General features: G+C 36.2%; 1 protein-coding gene across 3 annotated transcripts in view; it reads left to right on the top strand.

Annotated features, from left to right (window-relative positions):
* The window catches only part of ACBD6 (acyl-CoA binding domain containing 6), a 215,678-nt gene that overhangs the window by 131,034 nt on the left and 69,581 nt on the right, over nucleotides 1-15,063 (top strand). The window lies entirely within an intron of this gene.

Below are 15,063 nucleotides of genomic sequence, written 5' to 3'. Positions count from 1 at the left end.
CCACTGGCTGTGTGACACTTAACCTCCTAAAACCAATTTCTTTATGTAGTGGGAGAGAGGGAGGTGGCACAGTAGTTAGAGAACTGAACTTGGGAGTCAGGAAGGCCTCAGTTCAAATCCTACCCCAGATACTTATTAAACTGTGTGAGTAAATCACTTCTCTGAGCCCCAGTTTCCTCATCTGTAAAAAGGAGATAAGAATAGCACCTATTTCACAGCGGTATTATGAGGTTCAAATGAGATAAAATCCTATATAAAGATTTGCTGTTATTCTTATTTCATTGGTATAGGAAACTTTTGAATGGGAAAATTCCCTCTTACTAATACAAAAGGTTGACACCTTCTGTGTAGATGATAGTGTTAAGAGAGTTGCCTAGAGCAAGGCATTCAGACTATAGCCTGAGGACCAAATCTGGCTCTTCTCCACCTCAGCACCCATTTTTGTACCATTCTTAGCACTGGCCATACAAAAACATGCCTCTGTAGTTTGCTAGCCCCGGCCTAAAGTACTGAGAGTCAGTGGTTTAGTGGCTAGGGTCACAGAGGAAGGGATTAGTCCTAAACAAAACAAGCTCAAAGGAGTTTGTTTATGTGTAAAAGACAAGACTTGAACCTTGGCTTTTCCTGGCTCTGAGGCTAGCTTTCCATCTACCAAGCTATGATGCATCTCAACCGTATAGGGAGAATAATGAAACTTATTAGAGGAGGCTAGTGGCACAGTGGGTGGAGCACTGGGCCTGGAGACCACAGTTCAAATCCATCCCCAGACACTTACTAGCTATATGACCCTGGGCAAGTCACTTAACTTATGTTTGCTTCACTTTCCTCAACTGTAAAATGAGGATCATAATAGCACCTATCTCAATAGGGTTGTTGTGAGGAGCAAATGAGATATATGTTAAGCACTTAACACAGTGCCCGGCATATAGTAGGTGCTTAACACATTTTTATTCCTTTCATGTCCTTTGTTTATATGATAAATGTTTACCTGCTGACTGTTCCCACTTATTTAATAGCTAATTAATAGCATTTTGTAGTGCTTTAAGGTTTTTCTTTCCCTCCATCTTAAATTTGTATCTGCAACTTCTGTCCAATGTTCCTAGCTTTGCTCTCTGAGATCAAGCAGAACAAATCTAATCTGTCTTCTATGGTTGACAATCCTTCAAATACTTGAAAAAAGTTATGTTTCACCTCTACAAATTTTTGCTTTTCCAGGTTCAAAATCCACAATTCCTTCAACCTATCTTTGTGTAACTTGATCTTGAAACCCCTTCCAAGCCTGGTTGGCCTCCTCTCTACTGGTCCTTTTAAATTGTCTAACATGTAAGACCATATAACCTTGAGGATAAACTTCAAGTTAGCTAATTTTTTAAATATTTGAAACTACAACCATGAGAAATATCTATCTGATAATGGAAATGGAGAAGCACTGCAATTCTAAGATATCAAATTTCCTATTTGGAAAAGGGCTATAGAACATTCTCAAGTGGAGGTTAAAAATCTGAATTCTACATTAAAAATGTAGTTTTCTGGACTTCAGACAGTTAAAAATTGTGGTGTTGGTGTGTTGTATCATTTCAGTTGTGTCTGATTCTTCATGACCCCATTTAGGGCTTTCTTGGCAAAGATACTGGAGTGGTTTGCCATTTACTTCTCCAGCTCATGTTACAGATGAGGAAATTGAGGCAATCAGGGTGTAGTTCCTTGCCCAGGATCACACAGCTAGTAAGTTCAGATTTAAAAATAGGTCTTCTGACTCCAGGCCCAGTACTCTGTCCACTAGGCTAGCTAGTTGCTCCACATACAGCAGCCAAACTAGATTAAATTACAGTGATATTATCATCTCTTGACTTCTGGATACTGCAACTTTTTTTTTTTCACTGAAACTTAGGATCAGTTAGCTTTTTTGGCATTGATGTTACAGTTCTGACTCCTTTTGAGCTTATCACTAAAGTACTTAGCTCTTAATCTAAACCTGTGATTTCATGGAATAGGGAATTTCTGGTGAAGGACCCTCTTGCCCTATCAGCACACGTGGTCTAGGACTTAAAGTCTAGGACACTTGTTTGGGGCATTGAAAGGTTAAGTACCTCAAGGTCACCCAGCCATTTTTGTATGTGTCAGAAGTAGGACCACAACCCTGGTCTGGCTGGCACGGCTGGCTTTGTAGCCACTAATTCATTGCCTCTTCCCAGATATTTTCTATGTAGACTCTTTGTCTAGTTATGCCTCTGCCATACTTTTTCTACATTATGACACCTGCTGGCGTCATGCTTATTTGTTCCACATAGAATTGTTTCAGTGTGGCAGACCTAGATAAATGTGCTATAACTACCTTGATTTCCTGATCCTGCCATTTCATATCTGTGTGACCTTGGGCAAATCCCTTTATCACTCTGGACCAGTAACCTCATCTCTAAAATTAAGGGGTTGAAATAGATGACCTCTATGTCCCTTCTATCTCTCAATCTCTTATCTGATAAAACAAGGTAGAAATTTAAATTTTTCACTAATAAGTTTCAGCCTCTTTGAGTTTTTAATCCAGACTAAATTCATTTCAAGTAAACAAACATTTTTAAGAGACTGCTGTGAGCAAAAGCACTATTAGGTGCTAGGAATACAAAGACTAACATCTAGAAAAGGATTTGGATGTGTTGTAGAGGGAATTTTTTTCAGGTATAGCTTTGACTAGATAGCCACTGAAGTCACTTCCAGTTGTGAACTGCTGTGATTCTGTAACAGATCTGTTTTCTGTCGTTAGGATATTTATTTTCAAGGCTAAAAACTTAAGTCTACAAAAGTCATATTTTTTTTCTATTTAGGGCAAAAATGATGAAATATAAAAGGGGAAATGGTGAAGCCTTAATGTTTGGGGAATTTCATAAAAAAAAAGAAATAGTTTGATGATAGGAAGAGCTTCTCTTTTTTAAAATATTTGGAGAAATCCTAGTTTTCCTAATCCTCTGCCATCAGCACATTATGACACCTGCTGGCGTCATGCTTATTTGTTCCACATAGAATTGTTTAAATGTGGCAGACCTAGATAAATGTGCTGTAACTAATACATCAGGAAGCTATTCTTAAGCAGTTTCATACTAAGGATGTCATATCAAAGATAAATTAGATGTGCTCTTAAATGAAGGGTTTGCATTATGAGACCACAATGCCTATGCTGAAGTGACTTATTACTTGTGACAAATATCTTGGCAGTGGGCTGGTTTTATTTTATTTGGTTGTTGGTGATCTTTGAAGTATAAGATACATTTTTCATTCCCTGCTTTAGTTCATTTTTACTTTTAGAAATACAATTTCTTGTGTTTAACAGATTTTTAAGTTAATAATCAATAGGATACCCAGAATCCAAAAGAAGGTTAAAAAAGTTCCCCAAACCTAAGAATGACCCTCACTGACCCTGAGCACATTCATTAGTCTTGTTCTAAATCCCATTCTACCATAGTAAGGCTGCATTATCAGACCCAAGGACACAATATTTGCCAACAATAAAATCTACCCCTATAGTTCAGTCTTCCCTTGCTTCTTCTAGTGCTGTAGAGATTCCTGCTCCAGACTGCAGAAGTTCGTTTGGGCTGCAACAGCCATCACAGCCCTACAGGAGCAATAGTTTGCCAGGGGCCACAACCCTTTAGTACAAACACTACAAAGCTCTGAATTGCTAGTGCCAGGGTGAACAGTGCTGTTCCTGTGTTGAGGCAAATTGCACTGAAAAGTTCTGAATTGATGGGAGAGAGGCCTTGTGGCACTTCTCAAGGAAACCACCATCAGAGAGGACAGAGTCAGAAAGTGGATAGGGAAGAACTGGGGGTGGAGGAAGGCTGAAATTATCAAAGATCTCAGGAAAGGTAACAGCCCTAGAACAAAAGCAGATAAATCAACAGGGAAAAGACTAACAGCAGAAGGAAATATGGCCTCCAGATCTAGTAAACTAGTTCAGGCATCTATGAATAAATATTGCAAATTAAAGGAAAATGATCCAACGTTTGATGAGATAGAAGACTGGAGAATATGAGAACACAGAACCCTACAGCATGCTATTCCTGAGTAGTTAAAAAGAGAAATGAGAATTATAAGAGCAGCATTTATGGCCTGCACAGTAAAAATAAGGGACAGAATAGACAAACTGGAATTTATGATGGCAAATATCACCAAAGAAACAAAAGAGAGAGCAATATATTGGGAGTGCAAATATACAAAAGTACAGGACAACCCAGAAGAAGAGAAACAGAAAAACCAATAACGTTAAAAGAAAATATACTTGTTATGCAAGCAACACATATTGATCTCAAAGACAAAGCTGAATAGGAAATACCTATGGTTCATAGGTCTCCCAGAAGAATACAACAGGACAAAAAGCCTTAACACTGTAGTGGAAGAAATAATAGAAGAGAACTGGCCAGAACTTCTACACATAGAAAATGAAATACCAATTGAAAGATTCACAGATCACCTGCAGGAAAAAAACAAAAACAAAAACAAAAAACCCAAGGCTGCAAACTCCAAGACACAGATAAGGAGAAGAGAGCCGGTGGGAACTAGGTCATCTTTTAAGGGAAAAAAAAAAAAGATTAACTGAAAGAACATAGTTCTGTGTTTACAATAGAAGAGGGGGAAATCATAACTTGAAAAATAATTGAAGATGGAGGAAAATATAATAAACCTAACTCATAATTTAAAATATCAATGGATTGGACAATCCAATAATATGAAAAAGAGTGACAGATTGCATAAGAAAATAAAACCTCACAATATATTGCTTCCAAGAAACACATTTTAAAAATTAAGACATTCACAAAATAAAACTGTGGGGATGGGGGGGAAAATTACCTTGTATCAAGTAAATCCAAAAAAAGGAGGAGTTATAAGCAAGGTGTCTGACAAAACAAATACAGTATTCAAAAATGAGAAGAGATAAACACGGAAACTAAATTATGTTGAAAGGAACCAGATACAACAGATTAATATCAATAATAAACTCATATGTTCTGATTACCTTAGCATCTAAATTCATAAAAGAAACATCTGGGCTACAGGAAGACATAGAAAGTAATGCAGCAGTGACAAGAGGCTTCAATATCCCTCTGTCAGTGTTGGATAAATCTAACAGAAAGCTTAACAAAAGGGAGAATATGAAACTGAACAAATTTCTAGGAAAGTTAGAGTTAAAAGATTTATGGCATCTTCCAAATGGGACAGCCAAAGAATATACATATTTTGCAGCATCACATGGAATTTTTACAAAAAGTGTATAGTAGGATACAGTTATTGGAAACAAATGTAAAAAGGCAGAAAATAGTTAATAATTCCTTTGCTGACCATAACTCAATAAAAATAGTCATTGATTAAGGGACACAGACAAATGATACACACCCAAATGGAGGTTTAACAGTGAATTCCTAAACAGTAAGTGACTCAAATAACAAATCATAGAAGCAATTAATAACAATGTAAAAGAAAATGATACTGATGAAGTAACATACCAGATTTCTGGGATGCAGCTAAAGAAGTCCTCAGGGGAAAAATTACATCCTTACAAACATACATTAACAAATAGAAAAAGAGAGGATTAATGAATTGAATATGTATTTTTTTTAATTAAGTCCCAACCTCATGGGGAAAAAATAACCCAAATCACCAAAGATAAGAGAAATGCAAATCAAAATAACCTTGAGGTTTCACCTTACTTCCTGCAAATTGGCAAAAATAACAAAAAATGGTGACAGGCAGTGTTGGTGGGATTGTGGAAAGATTGTGGCATGCTACTGCATTGCTTGTGGAGCTGTGAAATGGTAAAGCCATTCTGGAAAACGATTTGAAATCATGCTAATAAAATGACTGAAACACCCATATCTTTTGAGACTCCATTACTGGGCTTGTACCCCAAGGAAGACACTGATAAGAAAGTCCATATATTCCATATTCCACAATATTTATAGCCACACTTTTTTTCTGATAGCTAAGAATTAGAAACAAAGTAGATGCCCATCATTTGGGGAATGACTAAGCAAATTGTGGTATATGAATGCAATGGAAGATTACATGCTGTAAGAAATAATGTGTGATCATTACAGAGAGGTATAGAAAGATCCATATATATTGATATAAAGTAAAGTAAGCAGAGCCAAGAAAACGATATATACACTAACTTCAACGATGTAAATGGAAAGAACAATACACCGAAAAAATAAAAAATAAATGGAATGAAATTATAAAGATCCATCAGGACTCAAGTGAAGAGATATGAGAGGACACCCTCAACCCACCCCTTTGTGGAGGTAGGAGGTCCATCAGTGTTACACATCACATGTTTCTGGACTTTTTCAATGTATCAATCAGTTGTGCTGATTTTTTTTTTCCTCTCTAAAAAATTCTGTTTGTTGTATGGGATGGCTCTCTGGGAACGGACAGTGGTACATGGGATGCTATGGAGATGTAAAAAAATAGAAAATATCAATAAAAATGGGTATTTTTAAGTACTTAGCACGGTGCCTGGCAAATAGTAGGTGCTATATAAATGGTTATTCTCTTTTCCCTCATAGTAGATTCTTAATTATATTAGCCAAACCTCTTAGTCTTTTGTATTGAAAGCTTCTTTTTGCTTAACATAGATCCTTTTAACATTATTGAGTTAATTCTGGAATTACTAATATCATACCTATATATCTTTTTACATGAATAATATTTTATTTTTTCTCAATTACAAATTTTTTCCTTTCCTCCTTCCCCTTCCCCCTCCATGAGACAAGTAAACAATTTGATATAGGTTATATATGTGCAATCATGCAAAACATATTTCCATATTAGTCATATTGTAAAGGAAAACTCAAACCAAAACAAAAAATAATAAAGTGAAAAATAGTTTGCTTTGATTTGCGTTCAGACACCATCATTTCTTTTTCTGGAGATGGATACATGCCTGCATATCTTAAAGAAACATTATTAGCATAAGTGACCTTGTTTGAAAATATAAAGCAGTTTCCAAATAAGTTAAGATTATAATTACATACCTCAGAAAATAAGTTTTCATCAACTCTTCATGTTTTTCCAATTGGTCTGGAGACTGAGCATTTATTGCTAATTCATTGCTTTCAGTAGAATAAGGTTCTGGAGAAACTGCTGAGGACTTATTTCAGTTACTCGTTTTAAGTATATTGCTTTACAGAACAGATATATTCCCCCAAAATTGCATATAAATTGGCTTTTTGTACATCAAATTAGATGACCTCATTTGCTTATATTATAATATCAAGGATATTTTAATCAATCAACTTCAATTCCAGGTATTTGCATCTTACTATGCTAAAAACAGGGGATACAAAGAAACAAGTTTATATTTATCTGGGGAAGGAGGCAACAGAAATACAGAAAAGTAAATGTTAAACACATGCAAAGAAAATGCAAAGTAATTTCCGGTAGATGAAGACATAAGCAACTGTTGGGGGGTGGAATCAAGATAGGGCTTAGAGAGAAAGTGGTACTTGAGCTCAGTTGTGACAGTAGGAAGGAGTTCTTTGAAGCAGAGATGAGAAGAGAGTACATTTCCAAGCATGGGGATGTGGAAATAGGAGAAATGGAGTATTATATATAGGAAACAGCAAATAGATTAGTTTGCCTGTAATGTGGAGTGTACAAATAAGAGTAATGTAGAAGTCAATCTGGAAATGTCTATAGCCAGATTTTTGAAGTTTTAAATGCCAAACAAAGGAGCACGTTTCTTATCCTAGTAGTAATTGGGGACCATTGGGGCTTTCTGTAATGTGCTTTAGGAATTTCAGTTTTGCACCTGTGTGGAAACCAGACTGGAGAGGGCAAAAGACTTGAGTTGAAATTATCAAGTTGAGAGATACTGAGGTCCTGAAATAGGCTGGTGGCATTGAGTGCTCTGCATATTCAGGGTGTCCCAAAAGTCTTAGAGCATTTTTAAGTTCTAACAGCCGTTAAAGCTTAAAACTACCCTGAGACTTTCGGGACACCCTATATTATCTCATTTGATCTTCACAACAACCCCGACAAGTAGGTGTTATTATTATCCCCATTGTACAGATGAGGGAACTCAGACTGATAAATGTTAAATGACTTGCCCAGAGGCATAGAGCTAGTAATGTCTGAGCCTGTTTTCAAACTCTGGCCTTCCTTTCTCCAAATCCAGCACTTTGTCACTTATGTGGGGAAAATATTGTAAAAGTAGGATCAACAATACTTAGCAATTGATTAGTTTTAGCAGTTGCAGAAAGGACAGAGCCTTGGATGACTGGAAGGATGATGGTACCCTCAGCAGAAAAAGAGAAGTTATTTTGTTTGGTAGTCATTGAAAATTTCTTTCAACATTTTACTTTTCAGTTTCTTTACCTCTTCCACTTCTCTACTACATGACTTTCTGTCAAATCAATCAGTTAATAAAGAACAGCTAAACACCCTACTATGTGCCAGATACTATACTAAGTACTAGGTATGCAAAAAAAAAAAAAAAAGGAAAAAGGTAGTCCCTATACTAAAAGAGCTCATAGTCTAATGGAGGAAACAACAAGTAGCCAATAATCTATGATGCAGCATTTAAGTACATTCATGGAATACCCTACTTATATTTTTTGTATTATATTTATTTTTTATATTCATTTGTTATCTGTCTCCATTCCCTCCTGCCCCCACTCATTCTCATCGATCAATTAAGAGAAAATAAAAGCATCATAACATACTCATAATGCAGCAAAACAAATTCCTACATTGGCCAGGTCCAAAAATTTATGTCTCACTCTGAATTTTAAGTCCACTACCTTTCACAGGAGTTGAGTAGTATGCTTCATCTTCAGTTCTCTGTCATCATGATTTATCATTATATTGATCCGAATTCTAAAGTCTTTAAAAGTTGTTTTTCTTTATAATTTGATATAATATAAATTGTTTTCTTAGTTCTTTTTGTCTTCAATCTGCAACAATTCATAAAGGTCTTCTCAGTTTCCTCTAAAACTGTTCATAATTTCTTGTAGAAAAATAATATTCTCTTACATTCATACACTATAATTTGTTTAGTCATTCTCCAGTTAGTGGACATCCCCTTAGTTTCCGGTTCATTGTTACTGGAAAAGAGTTGCTATAAATATTTTTGTACATATGGGGCATAGGCCTGGTAGTGTTATTGATAGGTCAAAAGGACAGTTTAGTGGCTTTTTGGACATAATTCCCGAATGCTTTACAAAATGCCTGGACTAATTCACAGTTCTACCAAAAATCCATTAGTGTGTCTGTTTTGCTGAAGCCCCTCCAACATTTTTCATTTTCCTCTTAACTCATCATTTCAAATCTGTTGGGTATAAGGTAGAGTTTTAGAATTGCTTTAATTTGCATTTCTCTAATTATTAGTGATTTGGAGCATGTTTTCATTTGGTTGATCCAAATTACTCATTTTATCTTCTATGATCCTCTCTGTCCCCTGTTTGGTCATGAACTCTTCTATCTATAGACCAACAGATAATTTCTTTGCTCATAATTTACTTATGTCACCTTTTTTTGTCTAAGTCTTATATTCATTTTTAGTTTGTCTTGGTTTATATGTAGTTTATCAGTGTGAGATATTAGTCTATAGCTACTTTCTGTCAGACACTTTCCAAGAGTACCATGTTTAAAAGAAGTATACCCTTTTATAGAAGAAAAAGTATTTTGTGCTCTAAATTACTATTGACTAGAGAAATGCAAATCAAAACAATTCTGAGGTACCACATCATACCTATCAGATTGGCCAGCATGACAAAACAAGAAAATGATAAATGTTAGAGAAAATGTGGGAAAATTGGAACACTAGTGCATTGTTGGTGGAGTTGTGAAATGATCCATCCATTCCAGAGAGCAATTTGGAACTATGCCCAAAGGGCTGTAAAAATGTGCATACCCTTTGACCTAGCAATAACACTTCTAGGGCTGTATCCCAAGGAGATCATAAAAATGGGAAAAGGACCCACATGTACAAAAATATTTATAGCAGCTCTTTTTGTGGTGGCAAAGATTTGGAAATTGAGGGGATGCCCATCACTTGGAGAATGGCTGAACAAGTTGTGGTATGTGAATGTAATGGAATGCTATTGTTCCATAAGAAATGATAAGCAGGCAGGCTTCAAAAAAACCTGGAAAGACTTGCATGAACTGATGCTGAGTGAAGTGAGCAGAACCAGGAGAAAGTTATACACAGTAACAACTGCATTGTATGATGACTAACTTTTATAGACTTTGTCCTTCTCAGCAATGCAAGGATCTAAGACATCTCTAAAAGTCTCATGATGGAAAATTCTATCCGCATCCAAAGAAAGAACTATGGAGTTTGAATGCAGATTGAAGCATACTATCTGCTTTTTTTTCCTTCTGTTTTGTTTTGTTTTCTCTTTCTTGTGGTTCCTCCAGTTGGTTCTAATTCTTCTTTACAAGATGACTAATTTGAAAATATGTTTAGTAGGAATGTATAAGTATAGCCTGTATCAGATTGAGCACCATCTTGAGGAGGGAGGTAGGGAGAAAGAGGGAGAAAAATTTAAAACTCAGAAGCTTATGGAAGTGATTGTTGATAACTCAAAATAAATTAATTAAAGAAAAAGTATTTTGTAATGTCAGTAATTATCTTCAATCTTTTCTATAAACGGAAAAGAATCATAGAATCTCAGAGTTGGAACAGACCTGAAACTTTATAGTTCACTTGTGACTAAAAAGTAACCCTGAAATGACAGTGTTACAGTTGGAAGGAATCTGAAAGGCCATCTGATCCAACTTCTAAATGAGCAAGAATCATTTCTCTACCATACCCAACAAATGGTCATCCCGACCTTTACTTGAATGGTTCTGTTTAGGGGTGGGCAACTAGGTGGTGTAGTGGATAGAGTGTCAGGCATGGATTCAGGAAGACTCATCTTCCTAAGTTCAAATCTGGCCTCAGGCACTTACTAGCTGTGTGACCCTGGGCAAGTCACTTCACCCTGTTTGCCTTAGTTTCCTCAAATGTAAAATGAGCTGGAGAAGGAAATGGCAAACCATATCAGTGTCACTGCCAAGAAAGCCCCCAAATGGGGTCATGAAGAATTAGACATGACTGAAACAACTGAACAACAACAATTCAGGGAGAACCCACTACATAACTAGATCAGCTCATTCTACTTTGGATCATCCTTGTTAGTCAGTTTTTCCTTATATCCATCCAATGTGGTTCTCCTTGCAACTTTCACCTGTTATTCCCAGTTCTGCCCTCTGGGGTAAGTATTACTCCTTCCATGTAATAGTTCTTCAAATAACTTGAATACATTTACTTTTAAATCTTCTTTTCTTTAGGTTAAAAGTTCCTAAGTCCTTCAATCAAGCCTAATATAATAATGTGATCTTGAGACTCTCCTCTCTATAATATCGCTAACTAGTAGTCATCCAGACAGTTCTGGAAGACATTCAGTAATGGGGAAACTCTACCATGAGAAACCATGTTTGGGTATTTCTAACAGTTAGGAAACATCTACCTTTCTAGAATTCATTACTCCTCAGTTAAGCTTTCTCTGAACAAGTGAAATAAGGTCAAGACCTCTTCTCTATGATATCACATCAAATACTTGAAGTCATCTACCATTCTTTCCTCTTCTCTTCTGCCTCCAACCTCTGGCCTAAGTCATCATTTCCCAATTTCTTCAGCTGTTCCTCATGTCATTCATGACCTCTAGTCCTGTCATTATCCTGGATGCCCACTTCTGGATGTGTTCATTTTTCAGTAAACTTTCTAAAATGTAGCACTTGCATTTTACATGTCAAGTTTGAGTTAAGTGGGGTACACGTGGATAACTTGTAACAATGAATGACAGATCTTGGAATTTTGGAAGTGGAAAGGGACCTTGGGGATCATGTAGATCAACACCTTCATTTCCTGGGTATGAAAACTGAACCATAGAGGTTGAGTGATTTGCCAGCCTAACAAAGCTAGTCAGTGGCAGACTGAGCTTGAATCCAGGTTTCTTAATTCCTGTTCTAGAGGTTTTTTTTCTTATACCCTGTGGGCTCTGAGTCACATGATCATAGATTTAGAGCTAATCCTTCCCTTTCATTTTATAGATGAGATTTTGCAGATAAGACCAAGAAAGACATTGTCTTGCCTCTTCATATAGGCAATAAATGACAGAGGCAGGACTCAAATCCAGGTCCTCTGACTCCAAATTCAGTCACCTTTGCTCTGCTGCCTCCTTCACTAAAGGCTATGTTGGCAAATTAATAATTAGTTCAAATAGATCAATCCTAATGGTATAATTGGCTTTGAAAACAGTAATAGTAACTCAGTTTATATTGCTGTGATTTCTGAAACATTTTCATTGAAGAAGTACGATATCCGAGGGTAACACTTGCATCAGAAGTCAACAGTTCTATGGCTTCCAGCGGCAGTAAGAGGGAATGTAGCCAGGGGACCGTTAAGGAGGAGCAATTTACTATACCAGGTCATAACACTCTGACAGTGTCCTATAATTCAGTTAGATGTAAAAATAAGGTGACACTTGGTGTTCTCTGAACTCAAAAGTAATTTGAACTTGATTCACACTGTACTGTGAGCTAAAGGACTGCCAGTTGTTCATTCTTGCTAACAAATACTTACCTAAAGAAGTGAGTACTCAATATAAAAGTGAGAAAAAAAAAAAACCTAGTAAAAATTACCCAATTTCTGAAATCTTAGTTCTCATGAAAAAGGCTTATTCAAGGGAAATGTGAGAAGAAAAGGGAGAACAGTGAAACTAAAAGTTGAACTGGAGTGGTAAAAGTGATAAATTGTAAAGCTATTCCTTCATATATTAAAATTTCATTAACAAGAACTAAACGTGAAAACTTTGAATTACTCTACTCAGAGGTCGACATCTGTAAATTATAAAACTGCTGAATTTTTAAAGATCTCTTTAAAATAAATATCTTTAATTATCTTTGTTAGTGATTTTCAACCGTCTTTTCCCTTGGCACTTGTCTTTCTTCTCATGGCCAGGAATATTTTGCCTCTTAAATTTGTGTTGTGTTTTAAATAATTCTTTGTAAAAGGGGAATCTTGATCCTTTGGTGAATCAATTAAATTCTACACTGTCTTCCTCTCTAGAATCCCTAGCCTCCAAATGATCACTGTTTTCCTCTCTTGAATCCTTAGCCTCCAAATGATAGTTTGACCAGTTACAGCCTGCCATAACTCAGCTTTGGCTCATTTTCCAATTTGCCACTTTTGCTTCTGTACATGGAGAAAATCATGCAACTATTCTGACTCAAACTTGACATGGACAAATTTATGTTATACAACCTCAAATGGGCCCTCACTGCTGCTAGGCAGTTTTTCTATATCTATCTTATCAAGTCACTGACCCACTCTCTGGAGCAGCTCTTATTAATCCTTTCAAACATCCTCAAAACTCACATGGCTTCCCCAACTCCACCTTGTCAGCTGAGAAACTCACCTCATATTTTATAGGAAAAATTGATGCCATTTGCCTTGAGTTCTCTCTTTTCTCCTCTCCCCGATCTCATTATTTTCATAAGCTTTCTGACACTATCTCATCCATCCTTCAACTATCTCACTAATGAGGTGGCCTTAATCCTTAGCAAGGCCATCCTCTCTACCTGCACAATCAAACCCATTCCATCCCATTTTCTCCAACAGATTACCCCCTCTATCATTCCCATTCTGTCATTCATTTTCAGTCTCTTCTTGTCTGTGGATTCATTCCGTATTGCCTTCAAATATGCCCATTTCTCCCTCATCCTGATAAGACCCTCACTTGATCTTTCCATCCTGGCTATCAATCATTCTATATCTCTTTTGCCCTTTGTAGTTAAACTTGAAAAGGCCATCTACAATAAGTGTCTCTACTTTCTCTCTTCTCACGATTCTTAACCCCTTAAAGTCTGGCTTCCACCTTTATTTCACCAAAACTTGCTCTCACAAAAGTTGTCAGTGATAGCTTAGTTGCCAAATCCAATAGCCTTTGCTCAGTTCCTCATTCTTCTTGACCTCTCTACAGACATTGACCCTGTTGATCATTCCTCCTTTACACACTCTCTTCCCTCTAAGTTTTTGGGACACCACTCTTGTTTCTTTTCTCTGCCTATCTGACCACTCCTCCTCTGTCTCCTTTGTTGGATCCTCATCCATATTATTCCCTCTAATTGTAGGTGTCCCTCAGGGTTCTCTGGTCTGGGTCTTCTGGTCTCCCTCTAAACTATTTCTCTTGGTGATCTTATTGGCTCTCATTTATTCAATTACCATCTTTATGCTGATGATTCTTTTTTTTCATTCTTTTAAAGAAGTAGAGGGAATTCTTTTACCAGGAGTTTCCCACACTGGGAAAATCACTGATACTTGATTTATTCTCTTTTTTTGTTGTTATCAAATCATCTTATTTTTTTCTTTATTTAAAAATTTTTTAAACTTTTATTTATTTTTGTAAATTTTTTATTTTAAACTTAAATACAAAATGAGAAAATAAAAAAAATTGCCATGTCCACAGCAGACCATCAGAGAGGATTCAGTATAAAACAATGTTTCCATTTCAGGAAAACATATAATAAATACTGCACGTTGTTTTTAAAGCTGCTCAGCTTTTCTTTGATTCCTTGTTGGTTTTCTTTTGTTCTCTACTGTGCACTTTTTACTTTATTTTTTCCTCCTTCCTCCCCCCACCACCCTAAAGAAGGCTACAATTAAGAAAGGATATGTGTATCTATAGATATCTATAAATACGCACATATATACACATATACACTCATACACATATATGTAAGACCATACTATGCTTATTTCCTCCTATCATCTGTTTCTCTGAAGTGGATAGCATCTTCCTTCATAAGTCCAAGTCTTTCCTTGTTTTTCTAAATCAACAAGCTCATCATTTCCTGTGCCACAGCAAAATTCCAAACCAATCACATCCTATCTGTAAGAATGTCTATGGAAGTTTTTTCCCCCAAATTTTCTGCATTCCTTTTATTCTTGGCTACATAGGTTTTATTTATACAAGAAAATTTTAATTTAATCAAAATTGCCCTTTTCATACTTCAACAATGCTTTCACAT

The sequence above is a fragment of the Vombatus ursinus genome, unplaced genomic scaffold, assembly GCF_900497805.2.
Source record: "Vombatus ursinus unplaced genomic scaffold, bare-nosed wombat genome assembly UNPS02014789.1, whole genome shotgun sequence".
NCBI classification, from domain to species: domain Eukaryota; kingdom Metazoa; phylum Chordata; class Mammalia; order Diprotodontia; family Vombatidae; genus Vombatus; species Vombatus ursinus.
Note: the sequence above shows the minus strand (reverse complement) of the source record. Positions and strands in the feature narration are given on the sequence as shown.